The sequence below is a fragment of the Magnolia sinica genome, chromosome 19, assembly GCF_029962835.1.
Source record: "Magnolia sinica isolate HGM2019 chromosome 19, MsV1, whole genome shotgun sequence".
NCBI classification, from domain to species: domain Eukaryota; kingdom Viridiplantae; phylum Streptophyta; class Magnoliopsida; order Magnoliales; family Magnoliaceae; genus Magnolia; species Magnolia sinica.
Genome location: NC_080591.1, coordinates 28,750,872 through 28,758,954, shown reverse-complemented (window position 1 = coordinate 28,758,954; position 8,083 = coordinate 28,750,872).

The following is an 8,083-nucleotide window of genomic DNA, read 5'->3' as shown; positions in this document are numbered from 1 at the left end:
ATATAGATCAAACAACTAAATGCAGGCAGTCTAGGAGCATAAGCATGCATGTAATAACTATAGAGTTCCAAACAACCAGGACCCCAGAAAGAAAACCTGATCTTTGGCACATAACATCACAAGCTTAGTGACAACTCCAACAGGATGCACCAGCTGAAGCAGATCACTATGAAAAATAGAAACAGGTGCAAAGGCAACAACTGTGAAGACAAATTACAATTAGAGTTTCAACGCTCAAAATAAAAAGAGATGGTTTGAAATACCTCAGATATTTCATGGCCAACGTTTCGGACATGAATAACCTTGGAAGGCTCTGTCATCTTAGCAGATCTCTGCAGTAAGCAAAACGGCAGAGAATCCAGGAATTTCACTATTTACTATTTACATACAGGTAAAATATAGTTGAATTCAATGTCAAGAAAAACAATCACTACCAATTCATGTCATTTACTTCAACATATAAAGTTAGGGGGAAAAAACCAATAATCTTTATAGATGAGGGCCATGTAAGCCCAACTTTCATTGATCCAGACTGTACATATGGTGGTAACTAGACACTCTAGATCCAGACCGTTGCTAGAAACTAGACACTCTACCCACAGAAGATTCCAGCCAATCCATGTCCATGGAGAGACCTTTTGAATTAATGAACAATCAAAAGTTTCAATTAAGGGAATTGCAAATTAGGTGGCATGGCATGCAACAAGGTTATTGCATGCCATCTCACAAAGACTACACAAAAGGGTGGGCTAAATCAGATGATCCCAGCCCTTTGAGTATGGGTTTATTTTCTCACCACCATTTGTTTTTACATATCATAGATAATTAGCATCATCAAAACCAACAACATATAAGTATACATGTTATCAAATGTACAGTAAGATCTAATCACTTTAAGACCCGGCTGAACATCGAATCTAAGTTCTCGAGTTTTTGAACATGTCGGAGTTTCTCTGATGGCAACTCACTATTAGGATTTTATAATGAGGATGGTGTTAGTAGCTTCCATTGGCCTTCCATGTATACTGAACAGTCCCATAAAGTGGCACACACGAAGAAGATGAGATTTGTACACCATGCATCTAGTGGCCCTATTATGGATGGTATGATAGACCATACAAAAATCACATTACACTAGACAATATAAACTGCTAATTGCTAAGTTACATTAACCAACAGATTAACCTTTTGACACTATGTCAAAAGGGTAAACTCTATAGTCTAATACAGATAAAGCAATCCAAGAGATATTGAATCAATGAAAAAAGAAATCCAAACTCACTTGGCTTGTAGATGTTTATAGAACAACACAGTTCCCCTTCCTTCATGAGTCAAGATCAACATTGGCACCATCTTCCTCAGCTTCATCTTCTGGGTCATTTCCAAGATCTAAAAAAGTCAATGAATAACCATTAAAATGCTTCATCTTCTAGGTTCATTTCCAAGATCTTATATAAGTTCATTTCCTGCAACATCCTTTTGATTCTAAAAATCATTAATTAGAAATGGAACCAATTCTCTACAAAGAACAAAGGTTAACATAGATACTCTTGAACCATGTAAGCAACACTTCAAATACATGAATACTCCAGCTCCAGCTTCTTGGCATTCATGATGCATTACATTCCCCAATAAAGGCTGCCTACACTAGCTAACAAATCAAATATTTAAAAATTATTGCTTCTGGATGAATAATTGCTTGTGGAATCATGAAAGATTTGAAAATATTCAAACATATAAGAGAACTATTCTTCTGTTTTTGAGGTAGCATTTGGAGTTACTGACAAATCATGGATGACAGTTGGTAGGGCATTCAGCTACCCACCCAATCATAATCATAAACATTTAAAGAATAAATATCGAAATATATAAGCAAAAGAATGAGATAATGATGTAAATGTAAGTTAACTTAGTGAAACATATTTTTCCAAACCTGTCATCTTGGCCTTTGGTTGAGATAATGATTTAAATGTAAGTTCCTAAGCACACTTCCTTCTTAGGAACTTGCAAGCTCCACAAGTAGATCCAAACCCTGTCATCTTGGCCTTTGGATGTTTGGTTTTGATATCTTTTCCAGACCAGTGCAAGCACTATCACCATGTTTATAAACACTAGAGAGATAGAAGGTGGGCCACCTTATATGGATATTTTAAGTACACCTGGTCTGCTAAGTGGCCTTTTTTTTTCCTGGTTCGACCTTGTCAACTTGCCAAAAACCAATCAGTGAGTGGATTTTTTTAGCTCCCATTTCACCAAGTGGTGACCCAATAGAGTTGGTAGAAATGAATCCATGGAGGTTGGCTCAAAACAGCAATTAGCCATCAAAATGCCCCTTTTGAGGATGCGTTGAAACAGGCCCTGAATGAGCAAATATGCATGTCCATGTGTTGATAGATAGGTTTCCATCAATGTTTCATGCATTCCAATCACTGAAAAACTACAAACTAGTGTTGATAGACAGGTTTCCATGGATGTTTCATGCATTCCTATAACTGAAAAACTACAAACTACAACTATCCCACATCTACAATCAAAGATTCACCACCATTTTATAAATGGTCATGGACTATCACATTAGTCTAGACCCATTTTCATTTGCTTCCTCCATGGATCTTGCTTTTTGATAAGTTAGCCCTTTTTTTTGTAATTTCTAGTAAATTTTCCAGGGAATGTTTGCACTTATGTCAAAACTGTATAAAAGCTCTACAAAGATATCTAAATATATTTGGGTTTTGGGGTCTAGTCAATTTGTCACCTAAATCATAGGTGACTACCAAACCGACAATTGCAGGTGGTATCCAAACAGGGCTCAAAACCCTCATTTCAGATTGATGCAGGGGTTTCATCTCTAAACACCACTTTTGACATTGTGTCAAAACAACATAAAAATTTCACAAACCGATTAACCTTTCTCTGAACTGCTAGCATGCTTTGCAAGGCAGTTGCATCTTTATGCATGTATCTCATCTTACCTGCAACTCCAATTGCAATGCCCTCAAATATTGAGTGAAAACAGAGGGCAACAATCAGCAAAACGCTGTCACCTTGTTACCAATACTACTAGAGCGTGGCCCATTTCCTGCATAGCATGCTCGACCAAAATCCTAAGATGTACAGAGTAAAAGTCAATGGTCCATTTCAAATAAACGCATCAAATCTCATTCATTTTATGATATATAAATAGATTATGTACAATTGCAACTCCCAATTACAATTGATCTAGATAGATGGCTATGGAAGGGTCTCTTTGTGTTGACAAAATCCAGAAGGATTCTGATTTCCAATCACCAGCAGTTTCTGATATGGGATCCATGTTTCTGTTGTCTGGTGGGAATGTGCCAAATAATACAAATGCATTCCATTTCCCAGAATGAACTGAAACCCCGGCTTAATCTAACATGGCTCCCATGTCAGATAATGTGTGATTGAAATTCAGCTGGATTTTGTTTACATAAAGACCATAAAAGAGACGCATATCATATAAAAATCAATCAAATCAACCCACATTCCTACAAAATTCCAACCGTGCAGGCAATACTCAAATCATTACTCGAGCAGTAGTCTGTCTAGTCTCAAATTAACCCATGAATAATACAAGGTGAAGATAAATCAAGGAAAGAAAAGTATACCTATTACATGAAGAGTCTCCAGCCGTGAGAAGCCTCTGCTCCATTCTCTCGTAAGACCCCAACACCATTAATTCGACAAGCCACACTATTAAATCCGATGACCTAGTCACTGAAACTCATTGCCCAAAGAAGTATATTTGTATATTTTATTACTCCTTCCAGATCTCTCCACATCATCAGTGGCCATCGGCAGCTGTAATCAATTAAAACTTCATTGGGATTTTTGATCCATCTCAGAGAGAGAGAGACTAACCGTTCTTCTTCTCCTTTTTGCAGTGAAAGGGGGTTTTGAAAACCCTAGCGAGAGAGATAGAGAGGTTGGGAAACAGAGAGGGAAATGGGGCTGAGAGATAGAGAGAGGGTGAGGGAACACGAGAGATCGAGAGAGGGCTGAGTGCGAGAGAGAGAGAGAGAGAGAGAGAGAGAGAGAGAGAGAGAGAGAGAGAGAGAGAGAGAGAGAGAGAGAGAGAGAGAGAGAGAGAGAGAGAGAGAGAGAGAGGGAATTGCTTTTGTGAAATGGGGTGCGCAAGGGAACTGCTTTTGTGAAATGGGGTGCGCAGGAGAGGTTCACAGACGAGATTTTAGGGGTGATTTATTTTAGGATTTGTGGGGCCCACCATTGTGTATGTTAATTATCTAGTCCGTCCATTCATTTTAACGGCTCATGTTTAGGGTTTATCCAAAAAATGAGTCAGATCTAAATTTAGGTGGACCACACCATATATTAACGATAAAAATTTATTTTTTCATTCTTTCTCATGGTGTGGTCCATTTAGACTTTTGATCTTTCTAATTATTGGACTCATGCACTGAAATAGTATTTCAAAATTGATGGACCAATTAGATAAAATAAATATATTGCAATGGGCCCCATGGAGCCCCTTAGCATCGTCAGTCTCTAATAAGGTCCTATGGGAAGGTATGTTTTACCTACGGATTAAATCCATAGCTAATTAGCTACAGATTAAAGCCGTAGCCATAGACCTCTATAGTCCGTAGCATTTGCTCATTTTTTTGGTAGTGGGACCACACACTCAAGAATGAGATAGTGAGGTAAGGGAAAATAAAGAAAAGGAAGAAATAAAGGAAGATTCTGGCACAAGAGATAGTCTCCGCCACTATTGAGGCCCTCCCTTCATCACAAACATTACACCTTCCACTATGTTCATGTACAAGTTACATCATAGCCATGCATACAATAAGATTGCAGATCTAAGGTGGAGATGCTATCTCCACCAAGGTCTAGGGTCTAGATGACCCCTCAAGATCATGGATCAAAGGAAAAAAGGCCATGATGGGGTCCATGGAAAATGTCCCCATTAATGGAACATTCATGCAAGATGGTTGGCCATTGGCCTCATCCATGGACACTTGGGGACCTTCACCTTCATTTGGTGGACCCCACAAGATCCTCATGGTGCAATGAAAGATCTAAGAAGTTAGAAAATAAATTCCTAAATAAAACACCCACTTCTATAGTTCTACACCAAATTTCTTCCAATAGGCTCTCTAGGCTTTAAGCTCCAAGGATCAAGGGCTAAGATTAGAGATGGGGGGTTAGATGAGAGGGTTTTAGAGGGTGTAAGCGGATGGAGATGAGGAGAAGGGTGGGACATTCCAAGGGTAGAGAGGGAGAAGCAGAGATGAGGAGAAGAGAGGAAGGGAGAGAAATGAATGAAATTGCTAGCAAGAGAGGGTTTTATGCAATGTAATGATTGTTTTGCTAGGAAAGAGGGATATGATCCTCTCTCTCTCTCTCTCTCTCTCTCTCTCTCTCTCTCTAGAGAAGAGAGAAATTCTGAAATTTCAAATTTAGGGAAGAGGGAAAAGTAGCTTTTGCATGGGAGATAGAAAAATGAACTCTCTTGCATAGAGAACCCATGATCACTTGCTAGCTAGGTAGGGCTAAGGACCTAGTCTAATCTACCTATCCTATGATGGCTAGGGTGATGCAACCTATGCCTAGGGATTTACACCAAATCCTAAGTGGGCCCCACAATCACGATCAATGGCCTAGAATGTGCACGGCCCACATCTCATGATCTACAATTCGGATTGCCGCACGAGACGCAGCGTTGGAACTGCGGCGATGATGCGGTTGCTATGGCACTAAATTTGAGTCGATAAAGGTCTGGTCAATGTGATTGGACCTGGGGATGACTACAAACACTATCCTTATGTCACGGGTCGCAGGGATTCGACCGGTAAGATCATGAGACCTAGAGGAACGAAATGCACACACACACAGGTAGGGTCTTACATCGATCGCACCGATTGTATGATTTGGTCACAACGAATATCATTTTCAATCACACCAATTAACTTATTGGTTGTAGTCAAATTCTTTAATATTCATATGTAGTCTCTGTCTCCCTTAGGTTGCATCGAAATCTCCTTCGGTCGGACCAAACATGGCTTCGGTCGCACCTAAGTGTCGCGCGGAATTATCTCTAAAAATCACAGTTTCTTGCTTGACTTTTCTGTGCACATTCGGTTGGACTGATCCAACCTTAGGTGGGACCGAATAGTTGGTTACTTTTGTTGATGTACTTTGTAATTTTGCAGTCTCTTCTCTCTTTTGCACTTGGTTTTCTTGGATCAGTGGCACTTAAATTGTTCATTAATCACATCCAAATCTCCAAATCTTCACTTGGTCATTCTTTAACATTAAATATTCTCTTTAATCATTCTTTTCATCTTAGCTCTCCAAATCACCTCTCATAAAAAATCATACACAATAAGATCAATTAAGCACATATATGCTTATAAAAGTAATGCACAATAAGGGGGAAATATACAATATTTCACACTCAACAAGAAATGCAATGAACTAATATTAATCCTACACTAATTCTAATACTAACCTAAAAAATGCAACCGAAGTCCTCAGCAACAACATCAAAAACTTATTGATGTAAACTCCAAGTGCAAGACTGCGATGTAGTTTTACTTGGTTAGACCAAGGTTGAACCCACAGGGACTTATATTTGTGCATTTTTTTAAAATACTTTAAAATAGAACTAAAACTAAAGCTAACTTATGGAATTGGATTTTAAGAATAAGTATGATTGAAGCTTAGACGAATTTAAAAGAAGAAATCAGTAGAGCAAAGCACTAAAGCATCGGGGATCCACTTATAACCATTTTTAATGTCTAATTCACTTGATTCAATTAGATAACTCAATTAGAATTGAATTCCTATCTTATCCAGGTGGATAATAGAGCAGTTAAACCATTATTTATAAACCAAAATAGATTTGAACTTTAATTGAATTGGTTCCTATATAAAATACAAAAGTATTGATCATGGGGGATTCAAAGCCTCTGTCATGCTCTTAGTCTATGATAGATCAATGGATTTTACATATCAATCCCTTGCAAAATAGATAAGAAATCACTCTTAGCTTTCTGAAGCATCCAATGTGCCCAGAGTCAACAATGAATCAAAGTAAACTAAAATAAAGCTTCATTCAAACTAAATATCAATGAATTGTAAAACCATTAAAGTAAATACTTGAATGAATATAAACTAAGACATTGAAAACCACTACAAGCTTCATCTCTTAGTCATAGCTAAGAGATTTAGCCAACCATAGACATGATTGAACTAAACTCAAAAGATAAACATAAAAACTGAAGAAGAACCGAAGGATTGGATAAGGACTACATAGAAGCTCCACAACTCCTTCCTCTTTCTCATCTACTCTAATTCGTATCCAAGATGGCTTGAATCACCCTTTTATACAGGAAAAAGTTATATCAACTTGTATCCAACTTCAATTTTACACACTTATGTTATGCTTCGGTCGCACCAAAGTCACACTAAGTCTAGATGAAGATGCCTTCGCTGTAGCCAAATCTCACCAAAATATGGCTAAAGTCTCTATCTCTCTTAGGTCACACCGATCTTTCTTTCGGTGGCACCGAACGTGTCTTTGGATGGACTTAAGTGTCGAGTCAAATTATCTTTGGAAATCATAATTTCTTGCTAGATTATTTTGTGGGCATTTGGTCGGACTGAACAACTAATTATTTATGTTAATGTACTTTGTAATCTTCTAGCCTTCTCTCTCTTTTGCACTTGGTTTTCTTAAATCTTTCATACTTGAATTCTTCATTCATGTCCTCCAAATCTCTTGTTCATTCTTTGAGCATTAAATCTTTTATTTAATCATTCTTTTCATCTTAGCTCTCCAAATCACATCGCATAGCAAAAAATACATAATTAAATCAATTAAACACATCTATGCTTATAAAACTAATGCACAATAAGGGATAAATATGAAATATTTTATACTCAACACTTATCATGTTTCTATTGAGCTTCTAAGGCTATGGGATGATTATCAAGGGTTTACCTATTAAGTTTAGGGTCAATTAGAGGTATGAGTTGTTTTAGGTTAAGAGTTAAGGTCACCAAGGCACCTCATTTACTTATTCTTTGTTCCTTGATG